The sequence below is a fragment of the Phyllobates terribilis genome, unplaced genomic scaffold, assembly GCF_046119375.1.
Source record: "Phyllobates terribilis strain yellow unplaced genomic scaffold, ASM4611937v1 Scaffold_175__1_contigs__length_3988992, whole genome shotgun sequence".
Lineage (NCBI taxonomy): Eukaryota > Metazoa > Chordata > Amphibia > Anura > Dendrobatidae > Phyllobates > Phyllobates terribilis.
The window spans coordinates 3,854,270-3,876,589 of NW_027362935.1; the positions used below are offsets into that span (position 1 = coordinate 3,854,270).

The window sequence follows — 22,320 nt, forward strand, 5'->3', positions numbered from 1 at the left end:
ACATCTATAGGTCTTCGTACAGACTAGATTAGGACTTTAGCAGGTCTGATCGCAGGATCAGGTTCCCTGTTACATCGTAGGGATTCAGCTGAGTCCTATAGTAGGGACAGATCTCCTCTCTTTCCTTAGCTTTGGTAGCAGAACATAACACTAACATTGGGCTCGTGGCTCAGGTCGAGCAACCGAGTATCATGGCGAGCTCGGCCCGAGCTTTGAGCACCCGAGCATTTTAGTGCTCGCTCTTCACTACTAAATACCCTTCATTATTTATTATTTTTGCACTTTGCGATTTACCCATTTACTTCTAGTTACTTGGGTATTTTGCTTGCCTTTGGTTTTTCTTTGTCTAGTGTCCTTGTGTGAACATGCATTTACATTTTGCATGCACATCAATTTATGTTTCAGTTCAGAATTCTAGGTTTTTTCTTTGTAGTTCAGTGTGCTTTAGTACATATTAGGGTGTGGCCACCCTTTGTCTGAGCTGAAATGTTTATTCTGCCTCAGGTCTATGCTTCTACTAGGGGGTCAGTCTCTCTGCCCTTATCCATATGTACGTCACTTGACAAATGGTAAGGTTTTAATATTAGAGTTAGGACTGTCCCATAAGGGTTGCTATGACGTGGCGGGATAGCTTTTACATTATTTTGATCAAAATTATGTTAACTAAATACCCTTCATTATTTATTATTTTTGCACTGTGCGATTTACCCATTTACTTCCAGTTACTTGGGTATTTTGCTTGTCTTTGGTTTTTCTTTGTCTAGTGGCCGTGTGTGAACATGCATTTACATTTTGCATGCACATCAATTTATGTTTCAGTTCAGACTTCTAGGTTTTTTCTTTATATGATATATATGCTGTATGTGCGGGAAGGGAGCTTGTCTGTACACTGCTTGCTATGTGTGGGGGAGGGAAGCTGTCGGACAAAGAGGGGTCCTGCAAACATCCAACTAATGGCCCCCCATATATATTACAGGAAGGTAGGTCAAACCCAAGGATTTTTGCTGGAGCAGCCGACCATGTGCTGTGTATGGGGCCATCTCCCCCACACATATAACCACATTCATGTATATGGGGGAGTCGGGATGTGTTGTGTGGACAAGCGTCCGGTCTAAAGCTAACTAGTGTATGGGCATCTGAGACTAAGGCAAGTTATCATCCAGAAAGTCATTCTCCAGCCTGCTGCAAAAATACCGGATAGAGAAAGGCTTTTATCACCTAAGCCAGATCTCACTGGAGGGGAAGCAAGAAGAAAAAAGGAGAAATGTAAAATAAGACACAAGTTCAGACAGTTGTCATCCAAAACTTTATCTGGTATCGACCAAGAAAATTACAATCAGTAAAAGTATAATCCACATTTAGGAAAAACACAGATGAGCTGCGGGACCATCGCTTCTTCTTCTGGGACTTTTTGGCGGACAGGTTGCTCTGCTGTCGGAGGCCTTTCTTGTTCTTGGACTTCTCCTTCATGTGGATTCTGAAGACTAGGAGGCTCCTGAGGGTCCATCTCTCCTGCCGGCAGCTCAGAGTGACTTGGAGATATGTTTCCTTCAGTCCAGGAAAGCAAGAGAGGAAAAAGATGAATGTGATGTAATAACAAGACAAACCTAAAAAAAAACATGTATAAAAAATCATGTAACTGCAAACTGCACAAAAATGACCCCAATAACATAAGTGCTGTAGCATTAAAGAACCTGCAAAACGAGTGGTGTGAAAAGACCTGCGACTTGTCAGAAATATGTAATGTTTTGTCTAAAATGACAAAAAAAAAGAAAAGATTCAAGGGATCAGCAGCATTTTATAACAGGTAAAAAATATACAAATTTGTGACAAGTGACCGGTATTAAGTATTGTGGATGATAACCAGACGTTTATTTCAAATGAAGAGTTTAATGAACGTCTTGTATTCGGCCAATTGGAACCTTCCCGGAAATGTCTGCGCCGGTGATAAAATCTACTTACTAATAGAGTTCCCGACTGGACACAAAGAACTGCAGCTCATGGAGGAATGAAGCTTCTTTCCTTCTCAGCCAAGAACTTCTTATACCAGTCCCGTACGGCCTCTATCATGTCCTGATATCTAACAGAAAGAGAAAAAATCAATTATAAACTAAATAAAATTTATTAAAGAAAAAAAAACCTCCTGCGAACATGAAGCATTTGTAGCAAAGCACAGCCATTATTTACAGGGCACAATTGTTTTACTTTATTCTATATTAGTGGCCTCTCTGTGCAAAAACTTGTGGGAAATTACTGCAGCACTAATATTGTCCACCCAGAGAGCACCCAAGTATTCCCCAATTTCTGACTCCACCGCCCGATTGCCCCCACAAGCACAATGCTGCACCGCTGTCACCTGCCTGGTACAGGCTCCTTTATAGGGTCCTTTCAGCTGTTGTTCACCAAGATGTGAAGTAATCCGAGTACAGGGTTTCCCATGTCTGAGTGCAGGGGTGGAGAGCAGAGAGGATCAGACAGGGACAGGCCCATACACAGACTGCTGGTATATAGAGGACAAATCTCACTGAACAGCAGCCACAAGAAGCTTCTGGATGGGGGCAGTGGGGGTGAGACAGCACTTCAGCAACGTGTTTGGGAGAGAAGGAAGAAAATAAGCAAATGAAGAAAATTTATAAAGTTCACAAGTCTGCAATGTGAGGAGGATAATTACATGAAGAAAACCCTCTAGGTGCAGCGTCCGCAACCGGAAAACCGCCCAAGGTCCACCTGTGTCATCAGCGCCCCCCTGCTGGACCCCTAATCAGTTGTACTGCAGACTCTGATGATTGATAGTGACACTAGGTCAGCTCTTTCCCAATGGCGGCACTAGCTGACCATCCTGTGGATAGGACAGGTGCCGGATCATTCAGTCCTTTCCCTCTTCCCCAACGTGAAGCAAACATCCCTCTGACCAGACAAACATCCCCCTGACCAGACAAACATCCCCCTGACCAGGCAAACATCCCCCTGACCAGGCAAACATCCCTCTGACCAGGCAAACATCCCTCTGACCAGACAAACATCCCCATGACCAGGCAAACATCCCTCTGACCAGGCAAACATACAACCCCTTTTTTTCTTTCCCATTTTACTTGCTTTATTAATTTCACCTCCAACATTACTGACAACTCCAAGTTCAATAGTTTGATAGTCTCATCTCCTGCCTTTGTATGTGGAGGAGGCAATAAACAGCCGTATACATCCTAAACCTGTCACAAGGACTTTCTCTGCAACTCCCTACTCTCAGCTGTCCCCCTGTAACAATCCACCTTTTTCTCTTTCTCGCTCATACATTTCAGACACTTTATTAACATGTTAATCATATTTCCAAACTTACTGCATTCCACTTCATCTGATCGTACATCACCGTTTAAAAGAATCACAATCACTTACTTGTCTGCTGCGGTAATTCTTGGATTGTTTTCTTGCTGTTGCTTGGTCTTATTTTGCTGTTTGCTGTCCTTAAACCACCATCTGCCGCACAGTGTCCACATCTTGTTCCACCGGGTCGCTCTTTTGATCCCTGCAACAACAGACACTATGCGAGTATGACTTCACATGTGACATTTCCAAGTCCCTTGACCATTGTGGTGCCAATGGAGTACCCCTTTTCTCGTTATCATGCCACCAAAGCACACCATTTCCAGCTAGCATGCCACCGTAGCACTCCTTTTCCTGTTAGTATGCCACCGGGCACACCTATTCCAGTTAGCATGCCATCGGAGCACACCTATTCCCGTTAGCATGCCACCGGAGCACACCTTTACCATTAGCATGTGACCGCAGAACACCTTTACCGTTAGAATGCCACTGGAGCACACCTTTACCATTAGCATGCCACCGGAGCACACCTTTTACCGTTGGCTTGCCACCGGAGCACGCCACTTTCCCGCTGGCTTGCCACCGAAGCACGCCACAGTCCCGTTGGCTTGCCACCGGAGCACGCCACAGTCCCGTTGGCTTGCCACCCGAGCACGCCACTTTCCCGTTGGCTTGCCACCGGAGCACGCCACTTTCCCGTTGGCTTGCCACCGGAGCACGCCACTTTCCCGCTGGCTTGCCACCGAAGCACGCCACAGTCCCGTTGGCTTGCCACCGGAGCACGCCACAGTCCCGTTGGCTTGCCACCGGAGCACGCCACTTTCCCGTTGGCTTGCCACCGGAGCACGCCACTTTCCCGTTGGCTTGCCACCGGAGCACGCCACTTTCCCATTGGCTTGCCACCGGAGCACGCCACTTTCCCGTTGGCTTGCCACCGGAGCACGCCTTTACCATTAGCATGTGACCGCAGAACACCTTTACCGTTAGAATGCCACTGGAGCACACCTTTACCATTAGCATGCCACCGGAGCACACCTTTTACCGTTGGCTTGCCACCGGAGCACGCCACTTTCCCGCTGGCTTGCCACCGAAGCACGCCACAGTCCCGTTGGCTTGCCACCGGAGCACGCCACAGTCCCGTTGGCTTGCCACCGGAGCACGCCACTTTCCCGTTGGCTTGCCACCGGAGCACGCCACTTTCCCGTTGGCTTGCCACCGGAGCACGCCACTTTCCCGTTGGCTTGCCACCGGAGCACGCCACTTTCCCGCTGGCTTGCCACCGAAGCACGCCACAGTCCCGTTGGCTTGCCACCGGAGCACGCCACTTTCCCGTTGGCTTGCCACCGGAGCACGCCACTTTCCCGTTGGCTTGCCACCGGAGCACGCCACTTTCCCGTTGGCTTGCCACCGGAGCACGCCACTTTCCCGTTGGCTTGCCACCGGAGCACGCCACTTTCCCGTTGGCTTGCCACCGAAGCACGCCACTTTCCCGTTGGCTTGCCACCGGAGCACGCCACTTTCCCGTTGGCTTGCCACCGGAGCACGCCACTTTCCCGTTGGCTTGCCACCGGAGCACGCCACTCTCCCGTTGGCTTGCCACCGGAGCACGCCACTTTCACGTTGGCTTGCCACCGGAGCACGCCACTTTCCCGTTGTCTTGCCACCGGAGCACGCCACTTTCCCGTTGTCTTGCCACCGGAGCACGCCACTTTCCCGTTGGCTTGCCACCGGAGCACGCCACTTTCCCGTTGGCTTGCCACCAGAGCACGCCACAGTCCTGTTGGCTTGCCACCGGAGCACGCCACTTTCCCGTTGGCTTGCCACCGGAGCACGCCACTTTCCCGTTGGCTTGCCACCGGAGCACGCCACTTTCCCGTTGGCTTGCCACCGAAGCACGCCACTTTCCCGTTGGCTTGCCACCGGAGCACGCCACTTTCCCGTTGGCTTGCCACCGGAGCACGCCACTTTCCCGTTGGCTTGCCACCGGAGCACGCCACTCTCCCGTTGGCTTGCCACCGGAGCACGCCACTTTCACGTTGGCTTGCCACCGGAGCACGCCACTTTCACGTTGGCTTGCCACCGGAGCACGCCACTTTCCCGTTGTCTTGCCACCGGAGCACGCCACTTTCCCGTTGGCTTGCCACCGGAGCACGCCACTTTCCCGTTGGCTTGCCACCGGAGCACGCCACAGTCCCGTTGGCTTGCCACCGGAGCACGCCACTTTCCAGTTGGCTTGCCACCGGAGCACGCCACTTTCCCGTTGGCTTGCCACCGAAGCACGCCACTTTCCCGTTGGCTTGCCACCGGAGCACGCCACTTTCCCGTTGGCTTGCCACCGGAGCACGCCACTTTCCCGTTGGCTTGCCAACGGAGCACGCCACTCTCCCGTTGGCTTGCCACCGGAGCACGCCACTCTCCCGTTGGCTTGCCACCGGAGCACGCCACTTTCACGTTGGCTTGCCACCGGAGCACGCCACTTTCACGTTGGCTTGCCACCGGAGCACGCCACTTTCCCGTTGGCTTGCCACCGGAGCACGCCACTTTCCCGTTGGCTTGCCACCGGAGCACGCCACTTTCTCGTTGGCTTGCCACCGGAGCACGCCACTTTCCCGTTGGCTTGCCACCGGAGCACGCCACTTTTCCGTTGGCTTGCCACCGGAGCACGCCACTTTCCCGTTGGCTTGCCACCGGAGCACGCCACTTAACCGTTGGCTTCCCACCGGAGCACGCCACTTTCCCGTTGGCTTGCCACCGGAGCACGCCACTTTCCCGTTGGCTTGCCACCGGAGCACGCCACTTTCCCGTTGGCTTGCCACCGGAGCACGCCACTTTCCCGTTGGCTTGCCACCGGAGCACGCCACTGTCCCGTTGGCTTGCCACCGTAGCACGCCACAGTCCCGTTGGCTTGCCACCGGAGCACGCCACAGTCCCGTTGGCTTGCCACCGGAGCACGCCACAGTCCCGTTGGCTTGCCACCGGAGCACGCCACTTTCCCGTTGGCTTGCCACCGGAGCACGCCACTTTCCCGTTGGCTTGCCACCGGAGGACGCCACTTTCCCGTTAGCTTGCCACCGGAGCACGCCACTTTCCCGTTGGCTTGCCACCGGAGCACGCCACTTTCCCGTTGGCTTGCCACCGGAGCACGCCACAGTCCCGTTGGCTTGCCACCGGAGCACGCCACATTCCCGTTGGCTTGCCACCGGAGCAAGCCACAGTCCCGTTGGCTTGCCACCGGAGCACGCCACTTTCCCGTTGGCTTGCCACCGGAGCACGCCACTTTCCCGTTGGCTTGCCACCGGAGCACGCCACAGTCCCGTTGGCTTGCCACCGGAGCACGCCACAGTCCCGTTGGCTTGCCACCGGAGCACGCCACTTTCCCGTTGGCTTGCCACCGGAACACGCCACTTTCCCGTTGGCTTGCCACCGGAGCACGCCACTTTCCCGTTGGCTTGCCACCGGAGCACGCCACTTTCCCGTTGGCTTGCCACCGGAGCACGCCACTGTCCCGTTGGCTTGCCACCGGAGCACGCCACTGTCCCGTTGGCTTGCCACCGGAGCACGCCACTGTCCCGTTGGCTTGCCACCGGAGCACGCCACTGTCCCGTTGGCTTGCCACCGGAGCACGCCACTGTCCCGTTGGCTTGCCACCGGAGCACGCCACTGTCCCGTTGGCTTGCCACCGGAGCACGCCACTTTCCCGTTGGCTTGCCACCGGAGCACGCCACTTTCCCGTTGGCTTGCCACCGGAGCACGCCACTTTCCCGTTGGCTTGCCACCGGAGCACGCCACAGTCCCGTTGGCTTGCCACCGGAGCACGCCACTTTCCCGTTGGCTTGCCACCGGAGCACGCCACTTTCCCGTTGGCTTGCCACCGGAGCACGCCACTTTCCCGTTGGCTTGCCACCGGAGCACGCCACTTTCCCGTTGGCTTGCCACCAGAGCACGCCATTTTCCCGTTGGCTTGCCACCGAAGCACGCCACTTTACCGTTGGCTTGGCAACGGAGCACGCCACTTTCCCGTTGGCTTGCCACCGGAGCACGCCACTTTCCCGTTGGCTTGCCACCGGAGCACGCCACAGTCCCGTTGGCTTGTCACCGGAGCACGCCACTTTCCCGTTGGCTTGCCACCGGAGCACGCCACTTTCCCGTTGGCTTGCCACAGGAGCACGCCACTTTCCCGTTGGCTTGCCACCGGAGCACGCCACTTTCTCGCTGGCTTGCCACCGGAGCACGCCACTTTCCCGTTGGCTTGCCACCGGAGCACGCCACTTTCCCGTTGGCTTGCCACCGGAGCACGCCACTTTCCCGTTGGCTTGCCACCGGAGCACGCCACTTTCCCATTGGCTTGCCACCGGAGCACGCCACTTTCCCGTTGGCTTGCCACCGGAGCACGCCACTTTCCCGTTGGCTTGCCACCGGAGCACGCCACAGTCCCGTTGGCTTGCCACCGGAGCACGCCACTTTCCCGTTGGCTTGCCACCGGAGCACGCCACTTTCCCGTTGGCTTGCCACCGGAGCACGCCACTTTCCCGTTGGCTTGCCACCGGAGCACGCCACTTTCCCGTTGGCTTGCCACCGGAGCACGCCACTTTCCCGTTGGCTTGCCACCGGAGCACGCCACTTTCCCGTTGGCTTGCCACCGGAGCACGCCACTTTCTCGTTGGCTTGTCACCGGAGCACGCCACTTTTCCGTTGGCTTGCCACCGGAGCACGCCACTTTCCCGTTGGCTTGCCACCGGAGCACGCCACTTTTCCGTTGGCTTGCCACCGGAGCACGCCACTTTCCCGTTGGCTTGCCACCGGAGCACGCCACTTTCCCGCTGGCTTGCCACCGGAGCACGCCACTTTCCCGCTGGCTTGCCACCGGAGCACGCCACTGTCCCGCTGGCTTGCCACCGGAAGCACCCCACTTTCCCGCTGGCTTGCTAAGGGAGCACGCCATCATCCATTTAATAAAATGGGCCACACTTAGCTTTTTCTTTTATATAATGGGTCCATATAGTTTTTCATTGAATATATTGGGCCCTACATAACCTTACATTTAATATATATAATCGTCTTATCATGTCTGTCTGTCCTTCTGTCCAGGAAGTCCTGCGTCGCTGATTGGTCCGACCGTGGTCAATCAGCTACGTGGGATTTCAGAAAAAGATGGCGGCCATTAGCAGCTCATCTACCGCACGGAGGTCAGCGGCGATGTAGCCGGGAGATGACCGGCGCTAGCAGCAGAAGTACCCCGACCAGCGGCGCCGCTGACCTCCATGCGGCTACCGTCGGGAGATCAGCGGTTAGGGCCGCTGATCTTCCGACGGAAAGTGTGAAGGGAGGACCGGGGAGCGGCGCCACCGGTCGGGATACTTCTGCTGCGAGCAGCCGGTCATTTCCCGGCTGCTCGCAGTGGAAGTACCCGCACAGGCAGCGCCGCTCCCCTGTCCTCACTAATACGATTCGGCGGCCACGACCAATCAGCGATATTGGCTCCAAATTTAAACACCGCTCTGCACAGAGGTCAGTGGCGATGCAGCCGGTCATCTCCCGGCTGCTCGCAGCAGAAGTACCCCGACCTGCGGCGCCGCTGACCTTCATGCGGCTACCTTCGCTAGATCAGCGGCTAGGGCCGCTGATCTCCCGACGGCAAGTGTGAAGGGAGGACCGGGGAGCGGCGCCGCTGGTTGGGATACTTCTGCTGCGAGCAGCCGGTCATCTCCCGGCTGCTCACAGTGGAAGTACCCGCTCCCCGGTTCTCACTAATACGATTCGCTGATTGGTCGCGGCCGCCAGCCGTGACCAATCACCGGTTTTGGCGCCAAATTTAAACATGCTCTCCGGTCCTCACTAACACGGTTCGCTGATTGGTCGCGGCCGGCCGCATACATATTCTAGAATACCCGATGAGTTAGAATCGGGCCACCATCTAGTTTAATATAATGGGCCACAAATTGCCTTCTAGTTATTACAAGAGGTCCTGCATAGTCTTCCATTTATTTTAATAGGCACCATATAACCTTTTAGCATCTGAAACAACGGATACTGAAAGCCTGTGCTAGCATTTCTTCTGCGGTGTTGCTATCAGTGTGTCAAGAGTGGGAGAAGAGGGTTGCATTGACAATCCAACACAATGGGCAGCACTTTAAACACATTTTATAAGTGGTCATAAACTTGTAAAAAATTCATGAAAGAATAAAGTTATGTTAAAACCAAGCACACCATTGTATTTTCTTATGAAATTCTCAATGAGTTTGATGTGTCACATCACCCTCTTCCCATTGAAAAAAATAAAGTTAGATCCAAAATGGCCGACTTCAAAATGGCCGCCATAGTCACCACCCATCTGGAAAAGTTTCCCCCTCCCATATACTAATGTGCCATAAACAGGAAGTTGACATCACCAACCATTCCATTTAATTTAGGTGTATCCATATAAATAGCCCACCCTGTATTATTACCATTTTTATTATTGCTGTACATACTGTAGCTTTTCATTTAATTTATTGGGCCCCATATAGGCTTCCATTTAATATAATGGGCCCCACATAGCCTTCCATTTAATTTAATGGGGTCCACATAGCCTTCCATTTAATTTAATGGGGTCCACATAGCCTTCCATTTTATTTAATGGGGCCCACATATGTTTTTATTTAATATAAAGAGCCCCACATAAGCCCCTAATTAATATAATGGGCCCCACCTTGCTTTCCATATAAAATAATGGGTCCCACATAGCCCTCCCTTTTGTTATGATGAGCCTTACATATCACACCATTTCCCGATGGTCTGCCACCGAAGTACACCATTGGCTGCTGGGGTGCCACTGGAACACACTCTTTACAGTTGGGGTGCCAAAAGAGCACACCTTTCACCATTAGCATGCCACCGGAGTACACTTTTTGCCACTGGCATGCCACTGAAGCACACCCTTTACCATTGGAGTACCATCGGGCACACCCTTTACCGTTGGTGTGCCATCGGAGAACTCTATTTCCCGTAGGCCTACCAGAGGGGCCCAATATGTGACCTTTTTTGCTTACCACCGGGGCACCCATCTTGGGCTTTTTAGCTTCCACCGGGGTGCACTCTTTGGCCTTTTAGCTTACCACCGGGGCACCCAACTTGGGCTTTTTAACTGCGACCGGGGTACACTCTGACCATTTTGCTTACCACCGGGGCACTCATTTTAGGCTTTTTTAGCCTGCCACCGGGGTGCACTTTTTGGCCTTATTGCTTACCACTGGGGCGCACTCTAGGGCTTTTTAGCCTACCACCAGGGTACATTCTTTGGCCTTATTGCTTATCACTGGGGCGCACTCTAGGGCTGCTCAGTCTGCCACCAGAGTCTACTCTTTGGCCTTTTTGCCATTGGTGTGCCACCAGAGCACACCCTATGACGTTGGAGTGCCACCGGAGCACACCCTTTACCTTTGGAGTGCCACCGGAACACACAATTTGCCATTGGAAAAAGTATAATGGACCCCCACATAGAATTCTATAAAGTATAATGGCCCCCACATAGCCCTCTATATAGTATAATGAGCCGCACATTGCCTTCCATGTACTATAATTTAATTTATTGGGCTCCACATAGCTTTTCATTTAATTTATTGAACCCCACATAACCGTCAATTTAATATAATAGGCCGCACTGGACTCCATTTAATATATTGGACCTGACATAGCCTTCCATTTAATAAAATGGGGCCAAAATATCCCTCTATTTAATATAATGGGCACCAAAAAGCCTTCCATGTTTTATATTGGGCACCACATAGCCCTCTATTTAATACAATTGGCCCCACTTAACCTTCCATTTAAAATATTGGGCCCCACATAGCTTTACATTTAATTTACTGGGCTCCATATAGGCTTCCATTTAATATAATGGGCCCCACATAACCCTCCATTTAATATAATGGTCCCCACATTGCCTTCCATTTATTATAATGGAGCCAAGATACATCTCTATTTAATATAATGGACAAAACACAGGCTTCCATTTAATATAATTGGCGCTACATAGCCCTTTATTTGATAAATGCGCCTCACATAGCCCTCCATATAATATTATGGGCCCCGCAACGCTTTCCATTTAATTTAATAGGCCTCACATAGCCCTCAATTTAATACAGAGGGCCCCACAAAACCTTCCAGATAACATAGTGGGCCCCAATATAGCTTTCTTTTTAATGTATTGGTCCCCACATAGTCCTCTATTTAATATAATGGGCCTCACATAGCCTTCCATTAAATATCATGGGCCCCATATAGAATTTATCATATACGTAGATGTCCCTTTAAGATAACGGGCCCCACATAGCTTTCCCTTTAATATAATGGGCCCCACATAGCTTTCCCTTTAATATAATGGGCCCCACATAGCTTTCTCTTTAATATAATGGGCCCCACATAGCTTTCCCTTTAATATAATGTGCACCACATTGATTTTATTATTATATAATGGGCCCCACATAGCATTCCCTTTAATATAATGGGCCCCACATAGCTTTCTCTTTAATATAATGGGCCCCACATAGCTTTCTCTTTAATAAAATGGGCCCCACATAGCTTTCTCTTTAATATAATGGGCCGCACATAGCTTTCCCTTTAATATAATGGGCCCCACATAGCTTTCCCTTTAATATAATGGGCCCCACATAGCTTTCCCTTTAATATAATGGGTCCCACATAACTTTTTCTTTAATATAATGGGCCCCACATAGCTTTCTCTTTAATATAATGGGCCCCACATAGCTTTCTCTTTAATATAATGGGCCGCACATAGCTTTCTCTTTAATATAATGGGCCCCACATAGCTTTCTCTTTAATATAATGGGCCCCACATAGCTTTCTCTTTAATATAATGGGCCCCACATAGCTTTCTCTTTAATATAATGGGCCCCACATAGCTTTCTCTTTAATATAATGGGCCCCATATAGCTTTCTCTTTAATATAATGGGCCCCATATAGCTTTCTCTTTAATATAATGGGCCCCACACAGCTTTCTCTTTAATATAATGGGCCCCACATAGCTTTCTCTTTAATATAATGGGCCCCACATAGCTTTCTCTTTAACATAATGGGCCCCACATAGCTTTCCCTTTAATATAATTGGCCCCACATAGCTTTCTCTTTAATATAATGGGCCCCACATAGCTTTCTCTTTAATATAATGGGCCCCACATAGCTTTCTCTTTAATATAATGGGCCCCACATAGCTTTCTCTTTAATATAATGGGCCCCACATAGCTTTCTCTTTAATATAATGGGCCCCACATAGCTTTCTCTTTAATATAATGGGCCCCACATAGCTTTCTCTTTAATATAATGGGCCCCACATAGCTTTCCCTTTAATATAAAAGGCCCCACATAGCTTTCCCCTTAATATAATTGGCCCCACATAGCTTTCCCTTTAATATAATTGGCCCCACATAGCTTTCCCTTTAATATAATGGGCACCACATAGATTTATTATAATATAATGGGCCCCACATATCCATCCCTTTAATATTATGGACCCCACATAGATTTATTATAATATTATGGACCCCACATAGATTTATTATAATATTATGGACCCCACATAGATTTATTATAATATAATGGGCCCCACATAGATTTATTATAATATAATGGGCCCCACATAGATTTATTATAATATTATGGACCCCACATAGATTTATTATAATATAATGGGCCCCACATAGATTTATTATAATATAATGGGCCCCACATAGATTTATTATTATATAATGGGTCCCACATAGATTTATTATAATATTATGGACCCCACATAGATTTATTATAATATTATGGACCCCACATAGATTTTATTATTATATAATGGGCCCCACATATCCGTCCCTTTAATATTATGGACCCCACATAGATTTATTATAATATGATGGGCCCCACATAGATTTATTATAATATAATGGGCCCCACCTAACCCTCCAGTTTATACACTGCAGTCGCTCTCTTTCTTCTCTTCTTTACCTAGTCCAGTCTTTCGTGACGACTTCCCGCCATGATTCGTCTTTGCAGTTTGCTGTCCAGGTTTCGGCTGCTCCGCACTTTTCAGCAGATCACCGCACTCCTGAAAAACAAAAATGTTACAAATATAAGCGACTTAAATAAATAATGCCGCCCACTGTGCCACCAAATGCAAATATGTGCCACACTGTGCCCATGAGTATATCATTCACCGCAATGAAGTCTGCTCCACTGAGAATATAAATCAGTCACTAGCTTGTGCCCCCGTTATAAATAGTGTTGAGCGAGCACTAAAATGCTCGGGTGCTCGAAGCTCGGCCCAAGCTCGCCGTGATACTCGGGTGCTCGACCTGAGCAACGAGCCCATGTTAGTCTATGGGAGACCCGAGCATTTTTGCGGAGGCACCCCCGGCAGTCTGTAGAAAGCCTAAAAAGTGCCCAAAATGATAGTGACAGTGCTCAGATGACATGGGGACAGCATGGGGATCGCCCCAGGAAGCATTTCTGACCCCCAGGTCACTGTTGTCAACAACGTGGTCAGAGGTATTAAGCCACTTTTACAGGCTCATAAGAAAATGTTCAAAAACGAAAGTGAAACTTTTTTCCTGTGAAATATGTTAAGGAATTTCTTTTCCAGGGTAATGACTTGTGTATAAGGTAAAATAAATAACCAAAAACAAAAATACTCCTCCACACCTTGGGCTATGTTCACAAGTAGCATTTTTTATGCGTTTTTGCACTTTTGTATTGCTTTCAACTGTGACAAATGCATTCACCGGGAAATGTCATTTTAACATTTTACAACCTTATCTGGCCATGTGCTGTGTGACACATGCATATAGTGCTGAAAAGACATGGGAACAGCATGGGGAAGACCCCTGGAAGGATCTCTGACTCCCAGGTCACTGCCTAAAAGTGTGCCCATCAGAAGTGATCCTTGCCGCATCAGAAGATGCAGACTTGCAACTATCCCCGTGCAAGTCCTTGTCCCAGGGCAGTGTTCAATTATACCTCCCCCATTCCTTGCAATGCAAGCGCAAATATGCAGCCAACCACCCACCCACCCCCAGGCTGCAATACCATACTGCTAGCTTGCACTTGAAATTGGGCCTTTTAGTTTTGAGGAGGCCGAAGCTGGCCACTACCTCATGGCTGCTTCGGCAGCGAGGTATCCATACTCAGTCCCCAGCCGCCCGGCGGCCGGGTGTCCACACCTGGTCCCCAGCCGCCTGGGGGCGGCGGGGTGTCCATAGACGGTCCCCAGCCACCCCGATTTCTCCGCGGAACATCCCGACACACTTTTCTTAGACTGGCCTGCTTTAGGGCAGCATTGGACAAGCCCACTAGAGAAACCGACTCCATCAGGGGAGGTGAGAATGCCAAGGTGAGGAGCATGATGATGACAGAAGTTAGCATTTGCTTTGTTTTGTTGGAATGCAAGCATAAGTGTGCAACCTGCCACCAACCCACCCCGAGGCTGCAATACCATACTGCTAGCATGCGTGCACTTGAAATTGGGCCTTTTAGGCATGTGGAGGCCAGAGCTGGCTACTACCTCATGGGTGCTTCGGCAGCGAGGTATCGATACTCAGTCCCCAGCCGCCCGGCGGCCGGGTGTCCATGCTCGGTCCCCAGCCGCCAGGGGGCGGCCGGGTGTCCACACTCGGTCCCCAGCCGCCCCGCGGCCAGGTGTCCATAAACGGTTCCAAGCCGCCCCGATTTCTCCGCGGAACATCCCCACACACTTTTCTTAGACTGGCCTGCTTTAGGGCAGCATTGGACGAGCCCACCAAAGAACCCGACTTCTCCGGTGGGCCCTGGCTTCTTTATCAGGGGAGTTGAGAGTGCCAAGGTGAGGAGCATGATGAGGATGATAGAAGTTAGCATCTGCTTTGTTTTCAAGGAATGCAAGCGCATGTATGTAGTAGCGGTTAGGCCTGAGGTGGTCAGCGTTTTGGCGCATATCCTACCTCCTCCGAGGATTGCTGGATGTTTTCCTGCTACTATCCAAGTTCTATGACTCTCGTTAAAACAAAGCTTCAAGTGATAAATGATGGATGAGGTAGTGGCAAAGGAGAAAGAGCAGGAGGAACAGGGACCATTCACATCAATATCAGGCCAGTCAACCACATATGTCTTGTAGGATATGTTTCTGTAACAAAAGGAGCGGTTTGGCTACACAGTTATAGGGCATACAGTGAGTGCAATGCCTACCAAAACTTTTGAGGCACTCCAATGCCCCTTGGAAATGACATGGAGGTCAGAGGGCCTTAACTAAACCTTTTTTTCCATTTATGGCAACTGGGTCTCCTGTGCACTGTTGGCCTAAGCAGTGAATGGAAGGCTTTCCAAAAATTATAAGGAACTGCAATGCCCCTGGAAACAGATGTGGATTACAGCGTACTAAAAACCTTCTACCCATTAATGGGGAGTGTGTCTCCCTTAGTTTTCACCTTTGCATTGAAAAGCAAAAGCTGACTAAAATTAGGAGGAAATGCAATGCCCGTTGGAAGAGTCATGGAGATTAGAGGTAAGGTAATTAAAAACAACATTTCAATGCCCCTTGGAAGAGCTGTGGAGTTCAGAGTGGCTTAAGAAGATGCTTTTAATGCCCCTTTGAAGAGACGTGGAGGTCACAGTAGCTTAACAAGACGGTTTTAATGCCCCTTACAAGAGCCATACAGTACAGCATCTTAAAAACATTATTCCCATTATTGGGGAGTGGGTCTCCCATAGTATTTGCTTATGCCTTCCAAGCAAAAGCTTCCAAAAATTATGAGGAAATGCAATGCCCGTTCGAAGAGTCGTGGAGGTCCCAGTAGCTTAACAAGACGCTTTTAATGCCCCTCAGAAGAGACGTGGAGGTCAGAGTGGCATAACAAGACGGTTTTAATGCCCCTTACAAGACACGTGGAGGTCAGAGTGGTATAACAAGACGCTTTTAATGCCCCTCAGAAGAGACGTGGAGGTCAGAGTGGTATAACAAGACGGTTTTAATGCCCCTTACAAGAGACGTGGAGGTCAGAGTGGTATAACAAGATGGTTTTAATGCCCCTCAGAAGAGACGTGGAGGTCAGAGTGGTATAACAAGACGGTTTTAATGCCCCTCTGAAGAGACGTGGGGGTCAGAGTGGTATAACAAGACGGTTTTAATGCCCCTTACAAGACACGTGGAGGTCAGAGTGGTATAACAAGACGGTTTTAATGCCCCTTACAAGACACGTGGAGGTCAGAGTGGTATAACAAGACGGTTTTAATGCCCCTTACAAGAGACGCTCATTATTCTGGCATTTGGCAAATATTAAAAATGATGGTAATCCTAATTGACCTAAAATGGGAAAGGTTTATTCTGATTTCATGTCAGATATTGAGAAAAACATGCAGATGTGTCTATTTATACAGTGTATGGAAACTTCTGATTTCAACTCTGTATATATATATATATATATATATATATATATATATATATATATATATATATATATATATATATAATGTGTATAATATATACACGGCGAAGCTCACACAACACAACACCCACAGCAGAGGAACTGGCTGCACACACACCTGCTCCTGTCAGTGCTGTGAGCGCTCCTCATATCGCTGCTGGCTCCGCCCCTCACATCGCTGCTGGCTCCGCCCCTCATATCGCTGCTGGCTCCGCCCCTCATATCGCTGCTGGCTCCGCCCCTCACATCGCTGCTGGCTCCGCATCTCATATCACTGCTGGCTCCGCCCCTCATGTCGCTGCTGGCTCCGCCCCTCATATCGCTGCTGGCTCTGCCCCTCACATCGCTGCTGGCTCCGCCCATCAGCCGCTCACAGTCCTCAGCAATATGGAGACATCCGCACTGATCAGAATCCTCGGGGGCGTGGCCTGTCACTGTAGTCACACAAGGGTTGTCATGGAGATCTCAAGGGAAGGCAGGTGGGCGGGGCTTAGAGCAGGAAGTAGAAGCCGTGCAGTGTGATTGGCTCCTTACCTTCTGCCAGTAATGGAGCAGATATATGGCTCCTATATAATGGAGGGGGCTCAGGAGGGGTTCCCCACCCAAAAGGTCAGGGGATAAATAATACTGGACATGAGCGAGGGCAGGAGGACATTATTCTATATTGTAAGAAATCTGATTTCTTCTTTCCTCACAGTTTTTCCTGTGCAAGGCCACATGTATTGTGCGATAATCTGTGAATATGGGGGGATCTGCTCCTCACATCCACATCAATCCCCCCACGTCTGAGCTCTCCCTTACAGGGGTCTTCTGCTCTGCACATTGATGCCGTATCCATGGAGATGACATCATGGCCGGTACATGCGGATCTCCCCGATGGGACCCTCATGTATCTGGAGGACGAGGCACTGCTGCTCCTCGGGGAGAGGGGGCACAATTCCTGTACACATGATACAGGGGCTTCTGCCATCTCTGGGCTGAGAATAATGCTGGCAGCGCGCAGTCTACATGATGTGAGGATTACAAGTCTGCAGTCACAGAGAGTCACACAGATGACTGCAGCCTTCAGCTTCACACCGGACAATCCCTTTAAATACATGTATATTGCTCTAAAAAGACTTTTTACTATTTCTCTTCATGTAATATTTGCTCTGTTCGGCCTTTACCAGCTTTTTGTTTCCCAGCAGCACATTGATGGCTGCAGAATGAGTTAACTTGAGATTCAGTCAGTGAGCTCCTTATGATGTGGAGTTTCCAGCGCTTTTATTTCTGCGATGATTTATGACTGCATCAGAGATCAGCCCAACTTTCATGCTGGTCTGTGAACATAATCAGCACAGAGAAGGTCAGAATGAGCTCACTGATAAATTCTCAGTGAGCTCATTCTGCAACTAGCAATGCAAAGGAAATAAAAAAGCCAAATTGTTTATGAAACGTTATTGAAAAAATATTTGTATGTATATATTTAGCCCAAAATGTCTGAGTGTCCATATCCTTAGTACCAGCACAGCTGAGGATTTGGTATAATTAGGGGCGTACATAGGAATCATGGGGCCCCATAGCAGAAGTTCTAATTGGGCCCCCCCCCAAAAAAAAATTTAAAAATGTAAATAATTGTCGGAGTCACAGAAGAGCAGATCTCACAACCTTCCAGCCTTTACATAGTAATTTTCCTCCTGCTGAAGTCCTAGATCCCTTTTTCATTGCCCATAAAGTGTGGTGCCAACAAAAGTGCCCCCCAAACACGGTATGATACCCCCATGGTGAATTCCTCCATATGCACAGTATAATGACCCTACTGTACCCCACCTCAACTCCCAGGGTAAAGTATGATGACACCAACACAGTATGATCCCCCAACCGCCCCACACCTCTACATACTCCATAGAGTACAATGCACTCGCCATGGTCCTCCACACAGTATAAGGCACTCGCCATGGTCCTCCACACAGTATAAGGCACTCGCCATGGTCCTCCACGCAGTATAATACAGTCCCCATGGTCCTCCACGCAGTATAATGCACTCCCTCGTGGTCCTCCACACAGTATAATGCATTCCCTCGTGGTCCTCCACGCAGTATAATGCACTCCCACGTGGTCCTCCACACAGTACAATGCACTCCCCCATGGTCCTCCACACAGTACAATGCACTCCCCCATGGTCCTCCACACAGTACAATGCACTCCCCCATGGCCCTCCACACAGTACAATGCACTCCCCCATGGTCCTCCACACAGTACAATGCACTCCCCCATGGTCCTCCACACAGTACAATGCATTCCCCCATGGTCCTCCACACAGTATAAGACTCTTGCCATGGTCCTCCACACAGTATAAGGCACTCGCCATGGTCCTCCACGCAGTATAATACAGTCCCCATGGTCCTCCACGCAGTATAATGCACTCTCTCGTGGTCCTCCACGCTGTATAATGCACTCCCTCGTGGTCCTCCACGCAGTATAATGCACTCCCACGTGGTCCTCCACACAGTACAATGCACTCCCCGTGGTCCTCCACACAGTATAATGCACTCCCCCATGGTCCTCCACACAGTACAATGCACTCCCCCATGGTCCTCCACACAGTACAATGCACTCCCCCATGGTCCTCCACACAGTATAATGCACTCCCCCATGGTCCTCCACACAGTATAAGACACTCGCCATGGTTCTCCACACAGTATAATGCATTCCCCTATGGTCCTGTACGCAGTATAATGCAGCCCCCCATAGGGTAAAATGCAGCCCCCCCCACCCGTAGGGTAAAATGCAGCCCCAGTCCTCCAGTATTATCAGTACACAATGATTTAAAAAATAAATACATACTTACCGCTCCTCGTTCCCCGCTGCTTCAGTCTCTGCACCTGATCACCTCAGCAGCTGCCAGCTCCACTGTCTGACACAGCGTGGCGCGTCATCATGCTGCTGCGTCAGACGCAGAGGAGGAATGATGGGAGAGGGAGTGTCACATGATGCTTCCTCCTCCAGGTTTTCGTGGGCCCCGGGCGAAAGAGTCTCAGTGGCCCCTTTAACACATCCAACCATTCATGATGCACAGATACAGCAGAGAAATTATAGATATAGATATAGTACAATGCCAAACATTTCACTGACTTCTTACATTTCATGAGTGATATCTATTGTAAATTCTACAATAGCTCAGAAACCGGTGAATCCTGACAGCGCACAGTGCAGTCCGGACAGTATAGTCCTCCATACAGTGTAATTGCACCACATAGTCCTCCATACAATATTATGGGTACCACATAGTCCTCCATACAGTATTATGAGCCCCATATAATGCTCCATACAAAATACTGGATCCCATATAATTCACCATAGAGAATACTGCCTGGTCCCCATGTAATGCCATATGCAGACTGGACCCCATACAGAGGCCCCACAAGCCCGCTGCATCCTCCCCGGGGCGCCCACAAGCCGGCTGCATCCCCCAGGGGCCCCCACAAGCCTGCAGCACCCCCCCCCCCAGAGGACCCAGAAGCCTGCAGCATCCCCCCCAGAGCCCCCACAAGCCCGCAGCATCCCCCCGGAGCACCCACAAGCCCGCAGGATCCCCCCCCAGAGCACCCACAAGCCCACAGCATCCCCCCCAGAGCACCCACAAGCCTGCAGCACCCCCCCCCAGAGCACCCACAAGCCCACAGCATCCCTCCCAGGGCCCCACAAGCCCGCAGCATCCCACCCAGGGCACCCACAAGCCCACAGTATCCCCCCAAGGGCCCCCACAAACCCACAGCATCCCCCCCAGGGCCCCAGAAGCCCACAGCATCCCCCCCAGGGCCCCCACAAGCCCACAGCATCCCCCCCAGGGCCCCACAAGCCCGCAGAATCCCCCCCAGAGCACCCACAAGCCCACAGCATCCCCTCCAGGGCCCCACAAGCCCGCAGCATCTCCCCCAGGGCCACACAAGCTCGCAGCATCCCCCCCAGAGCCCCCGCAAGACCGCAAAATCCCCCTTAGGGCCCCCACAAGCCCGCAGCATCCCCCCCAGATCCCTCACAAGCCCACAGCATCCCCTTAGGGCCCCCACAAGCACACATTATCCCTGCATTATTCCCCAGAGCCCCTAAGATCTCCACAAGCATTAATTAACCCCACCAGACTGCCCTCCAGCATTAACCCCCCCAAATCCCTCACTCGCAAGTATCAAGCCCCCTCACCCCAAAAACAACAAGAAGAAAAGACATCAGACCTGCAATTAATAGAACAATCTCCTGTTTCTCAGCTTAGGATACTGACCTCCTCCTGCAGCTTCACCGGCAGCTCTGTCTCTGCATGAGACTCTGGCGTCTGGTGCTGAACTAGAACACGCCCCCGGAAATGACATCATACCTGGAAGGATCCCATACATTCTAGCGTCTAGGGCACGGGAAGAGGTAAGTATTGTGCCGGCCGGGGCCCTGAGCAGGAGGGGGGGCCCATGGCGCGCCGGGATGCCCGACGGCGAGTAAGCCCCCCGCCTGCTCAGGGCCCCGCCTCTTGCCTGGGTGCAGGAGGGGGACCCGATGCGGGGGTACACAGTGCAGGCGACTGCTATGGGGCCCCCCCAGCTCACGGGCCCCATAGCAGTCGCGTGGCCTGCCGCCATTGGCGGGACGCCACTGGGTACAATGGTGTCTGGCCTGGACAATCCTCTGTAAGGGAAACCAAGTCCGAACTGATAGATTTTCCCTGCACTGATACATTGTAGCAAACGGTCAGGACAGGAGGGGGATTGTCTACACTGAATACCATTGTAATAAATGCTCCGCTGCTGTCAGGATTAGATTTTTTTCAGGTTCTGGATATTAACAAGAATGATTTTATTCTCAGACAACAAGCAGAGATCTTACAAATGGCAGAAAAGTTGAATAATCCTTCATTGCAGAGAGGAGAACTTTCCTCCTGTATCCGGCGGATCGTCCTGTGGCTGAGAACGGTCTTTGCAGAGCGATTCCTCCCTATGAGGGGAACGTCGGCGCGGTGGAGCTGCTGTATCAGCCACGGAGGGGAATGAAGAGCAAGAAAGATTTATCCCTCATCCTGGAGGATCCGGAACTGAAGACTGCGGAGATCAAAGCTGAAGGTGAAGCCACATGTGATCTGTATACATCGGCAGAGGGGTCGTCACATGAGGAAATCCCCCCATATATATATGGAGATGGCGATCTGTGGGGGCCGGACACAGAATCGGTGTGTGGTGTAACCAAAGAGAACACTAAGTCAGCACAGGAGCTGTGTACACAAAACGGAAGCATTCTGCAAAGTTACTTTATTCTCTTTATCCCCTTCCCGACATCCACAGAATTTAAGTGTCGCAATTCCAATGAGTTGTGGATTTTTGGTTCAAGTTGCCCAACGGGAGCAAAAAATAATGTGATAGAAAAGGATTAAAATTGAAATTTAAATATATATAAAAAAAATCCTTTGAAATTTCCTACCTCCATTTGTCAATACAAAGCAAGACTAAACGATTATATATATATATTTATTTATTTAGTATTGACAAACTGACAAAAAGTCCGATCTATCAAATCATAAATATATTAACCCCTACAGCAAAT

General features: G+C 50.4%; 1 long non-coding RNA gene across 1 annotated transcript in view; it reads right to left on the bottom strand.

Moving 5' to 3' along the window:
* Positions 1-13,295: 13,295 nt before the first annotated feature.
* Positions 13,296-22,320, bottom strand: part of LOC141212409 (uncharacterized) — a 38,219-nt gene continuing 29,194 nt past the window's right edge. The window contains exon 3 of the long non-coding RNA XR_012282170.1: positions 13,296-13,409. This is a non-coding gene — a long non-coding RNA (uncharacterized lncRNA). The remainder of the gene's footprint in view (positions 13,410-22,320) is intronic.